The following is a 14,593-nucleotide window of genomic DNA, read 5'->3' on the forward strand; positions in this document are numbered from 1 at the left end:
AACTTAATCCCAGCCATTGGCAAAGGCCTCAGGTGCTGTCACGCATCAGCGGCTGAACTTGGCTCCTCTGGGTGCTTGTTCCCATAGTACACAACCTCATTTGAGAAGAGAGAGCAGAAAGAGCATTGCGCATTTAGGGAAAACAGAGGATGAGATGATCCTGGGGCTCCGTTTCGCTTCATCCAGCTCTCATTTGCCTTCTAGGAATGCCAGAATTAAAGGTATTTATAAAAAGGACAGTTATTTGTACACCCATGTTCATATCAGCATTACTCACCATAACCAAAAGGTGGAAAAAAACCCAAATGTCCATGGATGGAAATGTGGTATATACATACAATGAAATGTTAACTCAAATTAAAAAAACAATTTTTTTTTTAATTTGGATGAACTTTGAAGACAATGTGCTACATGAAATAAGCCCAAAAAGATAAATATTGTGTGATTCCACCTTTATGAGGTGTCTAGAATACCCAAATTCACAGAGATAGAAAGTGGAATAGGGGTTACCAGGAGCTGGGGGCAAGGAGGCATTAGGGAATTATTTAATGAGTATGGAGTTTCAGTTTGGGATGATGAAAAGCTTTGGAGGTGATGGCTGCACAAAAATGTGAATGTATTTAATGCCAGTGAACTATACACTTAAAAACTGCTAAATGGTAAATTTTATGCATATTTTGTCACAATTTTTAAAAGGGAAGAAAAGCGTATTTGTGCTTTTCACTGCCCCCAGATCCTTTTCTAAAGGAAGGCTTCTGGGTGTTATTGTTGCTATGTAAGGCAGTGGTTAGTGACCAGGCTACCCAGAGGTGTGCCACTAAATGATCAACAACTGGTTCTCCAACAAATACAAAAAAACCTGCATGGAAATATTGAACAAGTTCAGCATAAATTTTAGTGATATAAAGCATATGAATCACACAATTTTCAAATAACAATAAAATATACAACACTATTTTAAATTCCACATACACCATTGATTTTTACAGAATGATTTCACTGACTTGTGCAAACTCATTTCCATATCCAACATCGGTTGCAATTGATGAACAAGTATAGTTCTGACATGAATGTTGGTTGATATTTTCATTTATGTTAGTGAGTAAGACAAGTGAAAAAGCAAAGACATATATCGAAATGTCACTTAGTTGTCGATGATATAACCAATTTTTTTGATGAATTGGGTAATAGTTTTTGAATAGTGAAAAATATTTCCTCAATTTCTTGTTATTCACAATGTGACAGCTTAAGACACAACGTACTTTTAAGTTTAATCTAAATTATTATTTTCTCCACCATGTTGTTATATCTAGACAATCAATAAAACAATATTTTAAGCCTCAATTTTATAGTATTTGCTGATTTGTATGGTGTAAAGACTTCCACGGTGGTTGATTTCAACCTACCAATATGAAGTCACTTGAAGACAGAGTTAGGAAGAGGTATGCGGTAACATGCCACTGTATAGTATTTCTACATAATGTAGACACTTTGATCCCTACTAGATAGGGAAATACACTAAAATAATTAGAATGCTATGAGCTTGTAGTATTTTTTATGTTTTTAACGTCATGTATTTAATTGTAAGTTTATATTATTTATTTTTTTTAATAACTGTTTAACACCTAGCTCACAAAATGCCTAAAAATGTAATAATTGGATCTCACAGACCGGTACACACCAGGTTTGGCCAGTCATGAAACACTGTTTCTCCCTACCTCTAATGAAATCTCAGGAAGCACAGAAATTGAAGGTTCCTGCCACATTGGCCTCATGACATCACTCTAGATTTTTCTTCTTTCTCTGTTTCCTTTGTGCTTCCTTGGATCTTGTTCTTTTGGGGTACAGACTTCGCCGTACAGTATTTCTCACATATTCCATTTTCTTCTCGATGTTTCCTTTGTGACTCTCTTAGGTATTGTCATTTGTTTCTCTCTCTCTCTTTTTAGTCTCAGTGCGGTCTTGACTCTCCACTTGTTCTCCTTTCCCCCTTTCCACTGATCAGCACACAATTTTTCAGTTGCCATTGTTCATGGTTTTCACCAATTGTCCCTCTTTTCTTTTTCTAGCATAGGATAGCCGGGGGCCACAGGAATCCATGTTTATCAGAGAATTTTGAAGAAATCTACAGCTGGCTCAGCCTTCTGGGGCATTTTCTTACTAGTTTTCTTATGTTCAGTGCAGCATTTTTGTGAACTCAACAATCAAAAGAGAGGGGGCTACTCTACAGATGTATCTTAAGTGGGGTCCTTGGGGTGGCTGGCCATTAAATGGGATTTCATTTTTGAGAAAAGCGTAGCACAGAAGGAACTGGTAGAAAAAGTTAATAAGTCCTATAATAAATGAGGCAATAAAAATAGTGAGAATTCCTAGGGGACTTATTAAGAAAATATCTTTTTAAAAAAACTCAATGACATCTGGTCATGGAATATGTAATTCATGGACCTTTTTAAAGAGAAAAAATTATTACAGACCTGTTTTAAAGAAAACATAATTTTTTTGGATCCTCAATATCGCCTTAAATAATTTTGTTATTTAGAGTATACATATAAAGTAGGCATAAAGCCATATGCTTATAACCCTCATATAATTGTAAAAACATATGTGCAAAAATACAAATGAAACCACAAAAATCAATAAGATTTTAATCAACAACATTAATTTAATGTGATGAATGATGTTCTTGAAAGTAACTTGCCACCGTTGGGTTTTAATATTTGGTTTGTTGAAAAAAATTAATAAGTGAATAAATCTTGACTTTTTCATTGGTGGCAGCAGGCATCACTGTTCTTCCCAATCCCCACCAACTCTTCACTGCCACATAAACATTGCACTAGCTATTACATAAGGAAGGATGTCTTTTCTCTTATATTCTCTTACATTTGTCACTATTCAAAAACAAACAAAAGAAAAAACAAGGAAAGCGTATTCATTAGACAGCTCATAATGTGTTTGATATTTAATTTAACAGCCTTAAAAATGTTCTAGAGAAAAAATTTTTTTACCTTTCTTTATTCTTTCTTTTCCTATAATTGATTTGATCTCTTGAGCCTTCATTTCTGCCCAGCAATAGGAAATGTCATCAACCCAGTTCCTCCTATGGAAAATAGTCAATTCTTGATTATTTCTCCTGCTCCTCCTGGAAAGTGACCTAATTTGCAGGGTCCTGTGTCTTGGAGGAGAGGTATCCCACATGCTCACTGGCGTCCATCATGTTTTTGGTCTGAGATCTGCCATCCCCATCAGTCTTGATAGCAGTCCTTACCCCTGTGTAGTCAAGGGAAGATCAGGGACCTTTTTGGCCCACACACTCTTGAGTTTCTGATCTGATCTCTGCCCCATCCTGGTGGCAATAGCTTATGAAATAAAGCAGTGATGTGTTTAAATGTTCAACAACTGATTCTCCAGTGGGGTAAAAGCCCTGGTTTGTAGAATTTGCCAGTTTGGGTATAAACACTTCCACCACAGCTGATTTCAGCTCCTGGATGTGGGTTGGGAGGAGACATCCACATCAGCTCTTGTGAACCTTTGGACATCGAAACCACTGGTTATTAATGACCAAAGCCAAGCTTTTCAAAATTTAAAATCTCTTCTCTCTTGAGAAACCCACTTCTTTCAACAGAAAGCCTGGGCTTTCAAGACTTTTCTTCTTACTGTGCATCTTAAGACTCTGTTTTAGAACTCAGAGCCAAGAATTTGTCTCTGCTCTCTCCTGAGGAAAGTGCATTTAGCATCTCATCCTTGTGTCTCCAGTGGTGAGAGAAGGCAGTGGGTATAAGAAAGCCTGGAGAAGAAAAAACCTTGAATTATGTCTCAAAATATTATCTACCATCCACTTACAACATGTTTTTCTTTTTCTTTTTTCTTTTTCTTTTCTTTTTTTCTTTTTTTTTGGAGCAGTTTAAAATAGCATATGTACTGCCAATAGATGCTTCACTAAGAAACTTCTATCAAATTGGCACAGACTTGGTATGAAGTTAAAGGAAAGGTAAGCTACTAGGACCTTCAGTACTGGAAAGAGAGAGAGCGGAGAGGGAGACAGATGGAGGGAAGGGGGGCAGCAGGAGAATCCTTAAAGCAGAGTTACCAAAATGTGATATATTCTATACATTTTAGAAATCAATGTTTTCTACACATGTTTTGCTAAATACAACTGTACACCTAAACCTCATCTGAAGCTGTCATAAGACTAAATCGGTGGGCTTGAAGAAGGGGCGCCAGGGACTCACTCTGCAGCTACTAGTGCTGGAGGGATGGGAGCCAGAGGAGGAGCCGGTGTTCAGCCTAAGCTCAGTCCTTGTCCTCAGCCCCTCCCCTCCTTCTTGCCTCTCCTAAGAAGAGTGATATCCCCCAGCCCCCAACTTCCAATCTGGTGGGAGACCCTTGCAGTGGGATTGCTGGGGTGCAGGTGCTCAAGTCCTTTGATGCCTGAATCTGAGATGCTTAAAACCTAAACCAAAAAATAAAAGGTAAGAGAATCTTAAATATCAGGACTATCACTTGTAAATTGTCTCCTTTCCCCTCTCTCTCACTCTGACAGACAGTAGCAGACTGTTTGAGGTACCTCAAAGTGTCTTTAACTTTAAACTGCGAGGAATATTTAAAAGTGAGAAGTAACAAAGACATGAGATTCCAATTAACCAAACTGCTGATTGCTTTTGGAGCCTGGGGAAACCTGGCGGCAAGCCCAGGGACTTCTCTATTTACTAGTTGTGTGCCTTTGCAAAAATTGCTTAGCATCTCTTAGCTGTCGTTCCCTTATCTGAAAATGAAAATAATACTTACACTATAAAGTCAAAGTAAGGAGTAAGTGAAATTTTATGTAAACAAGTGACTTGCAAACTAGAGTTCTATATAGATATTTGCTATCAGACAGGATCCAGCTTGTTCAGGGCAGCATGGCCATAGACTTGCTAGTGTTATTCGACATTGATTTCCTCAAAAGTAGAGACACATGTTAATCTTTGGGACTACAGCATCTAGCACAGAGCCTAGCCCCGATCTTCATGACTGTTATTGGATCAAATTATTGAAAGAACCATCTGTGTCGGTCACAAATCATGCTAATTTTTTTTTTCTTTCATTTTGTTTTTAACAGAGATCATCTAAAACCAGAATTGGTTCAACAAGTTTTGAAGCGCAGAAAGGCCAGGTGGGAACGTGCGGTAAGGCAGAGAGATGATAGTCACTGCAGGAAGTGGCTGCCACCCCAGGCCTGCTGGAGAAGAAGCCGGGCTGGGGGTGGTGTCTCTGAGGGGGTGCCAGGGTGGGACACCTGGAAGCTGGAACTTCTTTCTGGCTTCTGAAATCAACTGTGGCTGCCAAAATGAAGAGTCATTGCTGTGGTGACAATAAGGTGATGAGCAAGCAGTACAGGAAAGGGCAAGTGTCCCGACCCTTGTCCCCCACTCTGCCCCCAACCCCACCACCCCAGCCCTCCTATTGGCTGAACCGGCAAGGATCCAGCTGACGAAGCGGAAACGCAACCTAGGCCCCGCCTCACAAGCCCGGTAGAGGGGCTTTGAAATGAGCGATAGCGTAATAACCACACATCTCTATTAAATGCAGGGGACTTTTGCCTATAGGTGAAGATGCCAAGGGTGAAGCTCCGATGACTTCCTCCCTCTTTTTATGTCCCCTGAGAATGATCCGAGGAAATGGAGTGTGGTACATCGATGGCAGGAGGGTCTCAGGCGCTGGGAGGCCTGCTGGGCAAGGCCACCCCAACCCAGCGCAGCCAGCGGGGTTACACACACACACACACACACACACACACACACACACACACACACACACACACACACACACACACACCACACACCCACCCAGAAATCTGCTCTTACTCCACCGGCCAGTGCAGGAAGAATCCGGACAGCACGCTGGCTGTGGCTCAGGCAACATTTCCATAATGCTGGGGAGGAGAGCAGAGAGGTCCTCTACAGCTGCAGGAGGCAAGAGAACTGGGGACATTCCAGCTTGTGATTTGACATGGCTCCCTGCAGCAAACTCCCGACTGGCCTTGGTTGATTTAATGACAGAAGGAGAAATAGAGCACTTTTGGTGATGTCTTACATCCCTTGCCACCCCTTTTCCAAAGGAACACTGATTATTCTGAGGCTCTGAGAAGACTGATAATAAGACTAACTCCCTAGCTCAAACCTGAAAGTGTTTGTTTGTGTTCCCTTTTTAAGACAGAATCTAAATAAAATTCTTATTTCTTACATGTCACCTGAGCTGATGTGGAAGAGTTAAGGCTCATCCTTCATGTTGCTGCAGACAGCCAGAGGACAGACGGCCTGCAGCCAGGAGAGGATAGATGTCTTTTTCTCCGTGAAGGGTAGCCATTTGCAGACAACTAGCTCTGCTTTCCCCATGAAGAGGGCAAGATGAGATGGAGTAACAGGTATACTAACTTCTCCTCTTAGCTGGCCCGCTCTTCAAATGCTTTGCATCTCTCATTCCAGTACAGGTAACACCATTCAGTATCCTTATTGACAGAATCCACCCTGGGGGGGCTATGGTAAAGGACAACAGTGCTGACTTCAACTTCCACTCCACCTTCTACCTCTTTTCAGCTGGCTCATTTTCCCCAGGCTACCTGGGGGTATGATGTGCTTTCCTGCTGGCTACCTAGCCCCTTGACCCCCGCCCCCCCAGCCTAGCCCCACCTTGCAATCAGGTGTTCTTCTCCAGGCGGAGCTTTGTGCTTCCTTTCTCCCTCACTCCATGCTCTCACCAAACTGTAACCAGTTTCCTGTCTCTATTAGGTCTTTGTTCTCTGTTTCCCAAAGGCTTGTTTATTTTTCTCGAAAGCCTGGAGGTGAGAGAAGGCGCTGTAATTCAATACACATAGAAGTCAGAGGTGGAGCGCTTCTTCAGACCATGGGCATAACTTTGTGTTGTGTTAGCACTATAGCGATTTCCAAAGAATTCTGTGGACCCCCAAGACAACCAGCACCATGACCACCCCCTGAATACATGGTGCGTGGTTCATTGCTGGACATTGTGCTTCTGCCACCACAGCTGGCAGATGCAGCACACAAGAAACTCATATCTACAGGCCCTGTCAATCCCGGTTGAAGCTAACAAGACTCGAACAAGAATGGGTACGATCGGTCATCTGCAGAAGTGAAGCACTTCAAACATGGGCCAGCAGCTCTGCCAAATATAATCTGAGTCCAAGAGCACCTCTTGAGCTGATCAAGAGACCAGAGTACCTGCAGAGTGTGGGCACTTTACATCCTGAGTACTGGAACTTTTTTTTAAGTGGACTATTTTATCATGTCGTGACTGACTACCTACCTGATAGAAGAATGGTGCTCTGTACGGATTCTAGAACCTAGGAGAGGAAACCAAAGAATAAATATTTCTCAGTGTTTGTCCTATGCTTTCAAATAATATTTAACGGGTCACGGGATAAAATAAGAGCCCATTTATAGGACGCTTATTAAATGTTCCAGGCCCAGACATAGGTAAGCTTTATGTCTACTCTCTCATGTAATTCTTATAGGTACATTATGAGGAGGTGTATCCATCAGCCTTTTGTGAGTTTGATTGCTGGGAATCAAAAACCTGATTTGCTCTGGGGACTGAGTATCTGAACTTGCAAAGCGAGAATTGAGAACGTGGTGACTCGCCATCATATAGCCACCCCAGGGTGCCAGGCTGAAACAGATGGCCCGAGTCTCTTAAATTGTCTTGATTCCAAAAGAGATTATCTGTTCCAGCCCTCGGTTGACCCAGGCAGTTTATCGAAGTCATTTGTTACAAGATGTGAGACTCCGAATATGCAAAACCCAGATTAGAACAGTGTGACACGACATGGAATTCAAATGGGCCAGTCTCTGTGACAACTTGAGCTATTTCCATCATACATGCTTTCCTTTCAAGGGCTTGTAAATAGAAACAAGGGTAACATGCTTTGAACAGCTTATAAGGGACGAAAGAGAGTATGGGTTGGAGAATGCATTGGTAAGGATTCTAACTGCCTAGGAAAGAAGATGAACCCCCACTCACCAAAAAAAGCATCTTGATGGAAGATTTGAAACTTGGAATTATTAACATTATAATCTTACCACGACTTATAAATATCTAAAAGGAGAGAATTATCATTATCTTGACATGATATAGCTTTTGGCCTAATTTCAGTCTGAGCTGATGACTCCAAGACAACTGATTGCCCTGTAGTAAGTGGGACACCCATCAGCTGACCTCACATAGTCTAAACCAGCTGGGTTTGGGAAGGGCTGGCGTGCTGTTATTGCACCAAGATGAAAGTGGCTGGCTAAGTGGCTCTGGTTTGATAAATAGGCCCTTCACTATAGCTCTCAAAAGTAAAGCCAGGCCTAGCAACTTTCTATGATAGTGGAATAGTCCTACCTTCTTCCAGACATGGATATTGATCTAAGAGGTATATGTTTATTGTAACAAAAGTATAAAAAATGGGTATCAAAGATGAAAAAAATTATAAAACAGTACATATCTATGATCTAAAAGACTGTGAAACAGCTTCCAAATATACACAGATGGTGAATGAACAGGGACCCCAGGATACTGCATCAACCTGGACTTCGAGAAGACGTTGAGTAGGAAGATCCAAGTCATCTTGAATCCAGATTGATGCAGTATCCTGGGGTTCCCACTCATTCATTCCTTCTTTCTTCTATCCTTCCACAATCAAAAAAAGGAGATAAAATTGTAAAAAATGAGCAGAGTCTTTGTGGTATTATAGTTTCAAAACGCGGGGAGTGGTACAAAAGGACAACTATTCCTAAGGCTGTGTCTGCACACACAGGGACAGAATAGTCCCAACAACAGTTCCAACTGTCTCTTTCAATTAAACCAAGCATGATGATCTGTCCACACTTCAGTGTGATGGGAACATCTAATCCTACCAGCTCTCCGTGGCTGTATAGATAAAAAAAACACCCATCGGTCTGACCAAAAGCTATAGCTAGAATAATTCTCAGAATTGTCCTACTGCAATTATTTTAAGCGGCAGTTCCAGAAGGGTGGCAATGACAGATTGAATAAAAGTTTGGATAAGTCTGTGGCCAATGAAAATAATTATAAGCAGAAAATGTTGTTTTTAATTTTACATTTTTTTAAATTTTAGTTTTTACTGATTATTAAAGTAATATAGCTCACTGTGGGAAATACAGCAAAGCATTAAGAAAAAAAGAATCACTAATAACCTTCCACCCACCCAGCTGTGAAGAACTTTTTCAACCTAAGTGGTGGAGCTAAATTAATCTTCTATGGTCAATAAATCTAAAGAGCTCTGGTGTTTGCCCTTCATTCACAGAGTTTCTCTTTCACGATCTCAAAGCCAGTGTTGACACTTCCTAGGCTCGCCTCAGTCTCAGGCAGAATTGCGACCCTCTACTAAGTGAATATTCAGGGTCCCCAAGGAGGCGTCTGCCCAGAAAGGCCCTTTTCCAATCTGCTCCCCAGAATCAGAGCTCAAGAGATAACACTTGTTATTTCCATTAAAATTAGCTAGACGGAAATGCCCATTGCCTTAAACTTATTCGCACTAAAATGTAAATATGGATTTTTTGTGTGTCTACAAGAAGGGGTCACCACAGAACACCAGGCACCCGGATTGGGAAGCAGGACGGTCATTCAGGAGTGAGCCAGTCTAATGTAAGGCAGCCCTTCTGGTTAGTGACTCTCAAAGCCTAAACGGGCTCTATGATAGCTTTAAACTTAGCTATTATTTGAACAGATGCCACCTGAGAGGTGTTTGTCTTCCAGCGAAATGGCACTGTGGCATCTCTATCGCCTGGAAAGCTGGTCTAGCGCAAAAGTCAAATCACGGATACCATTTCTTTTCTACTATCTTTTCCTTTGAAACTGCTTCTCATGCTTCCCAGCTGTAAAAATTAATTTAAAATAGCAGCAAGCCTAATCAGGCCAAGTTGTCCAGTTTCACGTGAGAATTTCTCATCTTTCCAAAACACACAAATCTTCTCACAGTTTGTTTTCGTGTCTAATTAGACATGGCTTTAGGGTCACTGAACCCTAAATTAGTTAAATCTCTTGAACTGTTTTTGAGAAAGAGTCATCCTGTGTGTTTATTAAATAAAATTATCTAGTGTCTTTCATATTATTTTACAATAAACTAATTCCTTTTTTTTATTTTTGGGTTTTGTTTTATGTTTTTTGTTTTTGTTTTTTTGGAATTCTTTGATGTTCCAAAATCTTCTGGAACATTTTACATGAGATTTTTTAGGTCTTCTTCCTTAGAAACAGGAAGTTGACAAAAAGCCCATACATTTATTTTAGTTCCCAAAATTGGGGTAGGGATGTCCAATGGATCCTTAAAAATAGTTAAAAGCTCTTTAATATTGAACTTTGTTCTTACCAAAAGATTCTATGGATTTAAATTTAGTCTGAAATGTGTCCAAAACTCTCCTGGTTAGATTTGGAGGCGTCTTTACATTCATTAATATTCTTGGCTCTGAAAATATGACACCTGGAAAATTGCTTTATGTCTATCCTTGACAGGATAAACAATTATTTTAATAACAATGAACATCCCTGACAATAAAAACTCACTGTTTATCAAACCATTACATTCTCTCTTTTATAACAGGAATTGGCATACTACACTTTATGGGTCATATCTATCTGCCTTGTTGCTTTTAAAAAATAATTTATAGAGGTGCAATTCACATAACATAAAATTAACTGTTTTAAAGTGAACAATTTAGAGGAATTTAGTACACTTGCAGTGTTGTGCAATCACCACCTCTATCTAGTTCCAAAATATTTTCATCATTCCAAAGTAAAACCCTGTACCCATTAAGCAATTCCTCCCGTACCCTCCTCCCCCAGCCCCTGTGTTCTGGCTCTGTGGATTTATCTATTCTAAACTTTTATAGAAATGAAATCATACAATTTGTAGCCTTTTGCATCTGGCTTCTTTCACTTAGCATAATGGGTTGGAGGTTCATCCACGTTATGGCATGTGTCAGTACATCATTCTTTTTTATGGCTTAATATTCTATCGTATTTGTATACAATAATTTGTTTATCTATTGATGGACATTTGGGCTATATCCACCTTTTAACTATAATGAATAGTGCTGCTATGAATATGGGGATACATGGACTTGTTTGAATTCCTGTTTTCATTCTCTTGGGTATATACCTAGGAGTAGAATTGCTGGGTCATATGGTAATTCCATTTAACTTTTTAAGAGTGTGACAAAGTGATTTCCACATTCTTACCAGCAATGTATGAGGGTTCCAATTTCTCCACATCCTTGCCAACACTTATTGTTTGCCTGTTTTTTTTTTCATTGTTATAGTCATCCCTGTGTCATTGCCTGTTTTTGTAAATAAAGTTTTATTGGAACATAGTCATGTCCGTTCATTTACATGTCTATGGCTGCCTTTGCTACAATGGCAGAGACTATATGGCCATACACCTAAAATATTTACTATCTGACATTTTAAGAAAAAATTTGCTGAATTCTATATTAGAATATTGGTTCTTCTTTTTCCTTTGTTACTTTATTTCAGTTTCCCAAAATAAGACCAAATAATACCTTTGGGACCTCAGGTGGGTTAGTTATTTTTAGTCTTAAATTTCCTTATCTATAAAAAGAGAGGGTAGGACTAACTGATTTCCAAGTTTTCTTTTGGAACTTTAAAATAATCTGAAAAATTATAATATTTCTAAAGTGAGTAATTAATTTTCAGTTTATACTTTCTTATGCAGTCTATAACCTGCTCAGCTTTCTTCCGGCTTAAACTAATTCTCCATGATCTGTTCTTCATATAGGTAGGGAATAGTAGCTGATTCCTAGTTTACACTGTTCTTTCTCTGTACCAGGCAGCACTTGGTGGAATTACTATACTCCTGTCCCTGTTCTGCTATGTAGCTATCACCAAGCAGGAGCCCTGTCTCGCTCTGGCAGGACATATTAGTGTCCCCTTCCTGGCCAACACTTCAGAAGCATTATGCTGTAATGGAAGAGCCTTGGAGACCTGGGTTCTAATCCCAGCTCAGCTGTTGTTAACTGTGTGATCTCAAGCAAATTACTTAACCTCTCTGATCATCAGACTCCTGTTCTAAAAACTAGAAATTAAAAATAAAAAACTTATTCATAGGATTATTCATTCCTACAGAAAATATTTTTTTGAGTCCTTATATGTATCATCTCTGATCTAGTCAGTGGTAATATAGTAGCTTCAAACATAAGTACTTAGATATTGTTTCTTTCCCCTTCGCTGTTTATTCCCTAGTCAAAGCACAGAATCCTTAGAGAAATTTCCTGCCTTCTTTCTCACCTCCAGTGCACATTATTACGTCCTTTAAGTAAAGATCACCTAATAATAGTAACACTTAACACTTCAGGGACTTACTACATGTGAGGTGCCATTTAAAGTACTTATATATTTGCTAATTTAATTTTCACAACACAACGAGATTAAATTTTACAAATAAGGAAAAGGAGGCACAGAGAGCTAAGGAATTTGTCAAGGTCACATAGCTAGCAGATCATGGAGCTGGGATTTGAACCTGGGCACCTCGGTTTGAGTCTGCAGTCTGAGCCAGTCCATCGGAGGTCATATAGCTTAACCCCTCTGAAGGATACCATGTCTTCATAGCTGTCTCTCTCTCCCCATCCTTTCTTTGCTTTGTATTCTTCTCTCTTTTCTTCTCTCAGCTGAAGAAACTGAGACAGGGTTAGATGACATGCTCAAAGGTACACAACTCTTCGTGTCATTTGTCCTGACTCCCATTCCTGTTCCCTTCTATAACATTGTGCAACACTAGATAGTACGAAAGCCAATGGCTGAAGTTAATTACTATTTTGAGTAAATCGTTTATGTGGCTTTATCCTTCTAGTTGAAACAATCATTCTAAGGTATCAGATCTGATCATAAAAAAAAAAAAAAATTCCTTAGATACTGTTATGTTTCCTTTAGTTTAATTAATAACAACCTGAAATTCATTCTTTGTTTTTGCTACAATTGCTTGAATTTCTGCTCCCATAAATAATGCAAATGTTGTCTCAGTTTCAGTTAGCTTCCGGTGTTTTCCTTGGACTGGTTTCAGTAATGATTTTGGGGTGGAGTATTGACGGTCTTACCTGTCATCCGTGAAGCTTTGTATCCCAAAACCACAGTAGCCACAGCTTGGAGATGACCTCAATGTACAGTCAAAACAAGCCCAGGGTGCTTCATGAGTTTGGCAGTGCTGTGTCTCAGCTGCAGAGTGATCCCGAAGTTTATGACACTATCACATGGAGCCATCTCACCCAAACAAGCCCTCCACTGAATCATCTAGAGCTTTGCCTTTGAACTGCCTGATGGAGATCACCACAATTCAGAACCTAATTCCAGGAAAAATGCTTTCTTGTGTAAAGGGGGTACTCATCCCAGAAGAGATAAGAGAGTCAATAGGTGCCAATGAGAAACTGGGACCTAAGTTTACGGAGGGTGGTGTAGGCAATAAGTGAGACATTGTAGGAAGAACACTATTTACAGATAGAAGGGTTTTTCAGCTCACCTGTATCAGTCAATGCACTCCTCTGAGTTTTGATTTCCTCATCTGTGAAATGGGAATAATTATTATTGATTACTCAGGGATTAAATGAGGAAACTAGGTAAATGAGCTCAATATGAAAGCCATAAAGTGCTCTAGAAAATTGATGGAATCTATTATTGCTATTTTGTACAGTATATATAAAGAAAGTAAAATTTCACTGGAATAAAAGTTTCACTGGAATATATAACAGTGATTTCAACTAATATGTGCCTGAAAGAATGATGCAGTTCATTACGAAACTTCCACTGCATTTTTAAACCCGGGGAAAGAGAGACAGTTTTGTAAACACCACTAAATAACAAAAACACAGCAAGGTAATGTTAGACAGGGGCACATCAAGGAGGGTGAGGCAGGTGAAATGTGCAGCTTGTGTGTGCACAAGGGGCCAGACACAGTCACTGGGCTGCCACCCAGGGCAAGAGGAACTCGATGCCAAGGCAAATGTTAGAGACTGCTATGGACACAATTGTGTCCCCCAAATGAATATGTGAAGCTCTAACCCTCGATATGATGATAATTGGAAATAGGGCCTTTAGGAGGTTAATTAAGGTTAAATGAATAAGGATGGGGCCCTAATCTAGTAGGATTGGTGGCTTTATAAAAAGAAAAGATCTTCTCTCTCTCTCTCTCTCTTTCTCCCTCCCTCCCTCCCTTTCTCCCCACTTTTCCCTCAGAGGAAAGGCCATGTGAGGACAAAATGGCCATATGCAAACCAGGAAGAGAGTTTTCACCAGAAACTGAAACCTGCTGGAACCTTGATGTTGGACTTTCCAGCCTCCAAAACTGTGAGAAAATTTCTGTTGTTTAAGCCAGCCAACCTGTGATATATTGTTATGGCAGCTGAGAAGACTAAGATAGTGACAAGTTGTCATTTTTTACAGCTAAAAAGAAAATCAAGTTTTCTCTTAAGTATTTTAATCTCTGCAGCTTCTGCCAATATAACCAATGAAAATGAGAAAAACACAATTCCAATGGGAAAATCTTATTGGGTGCTGTTTTATCTCAAGAAGATAATACAGTAGTCTATTC

At 39.8% G+C, this 14,593-nt stretch overlaps 1 long non-coding RNA gene across 7 annotated transcripts; it reads right to left on the minus strand.

Annotated features, from left to right (window-relative positions):
• Window positions 1-429: 429 nt before the first annotated feature.
• On the minus strand, window positions 430-14,178 carry LOC107520367. Of its 7 annotated transcripts, XR_004953694.1 has the most exons (7): window positions 13,526-14,178; window positions 13,107-13,349; window positions 7,303-7,339; window positions 6,669-6,814; window positions 5,844-6,515; window positions 3,006-3,784; window positions 430-2,888 (listed from the first exon to the last, which is right to left on the minus strand). It is a non-coding gene; the product is annotated as an uncharacterized LOC107520367 (long non-coding RNA). The 7 variants fall into 7 exon arrangements; XR_004953691.1 differs by having other exon boundaries at window positions 430-3,784; window positions 13,107-13,322; XR_004953692.1 differs by having other exon boundaries at window positions 430-3,784; window positions 5,844-6,018.
• Between the last annotated feature and the right edge of the window lie 415 nt (window positions 14,179-14,593).

Source organism: Rousettus aegyptiacus, unplaced genomic scaffold (genome assembly GCF_014176215.1).
Source record: "Rousettus aegyptiacus isolate mRouAeg1 unplaced genomic scaffold, mRouAeg1.p scaffold_m13_p_12, whole genome shotgun sequence".
NCBI lineage: Eukaryota > Metazoa > Chordata > Mammalia > Chiroptera > Pteropodidae > Rousettus > Rousettus aegyptiacus.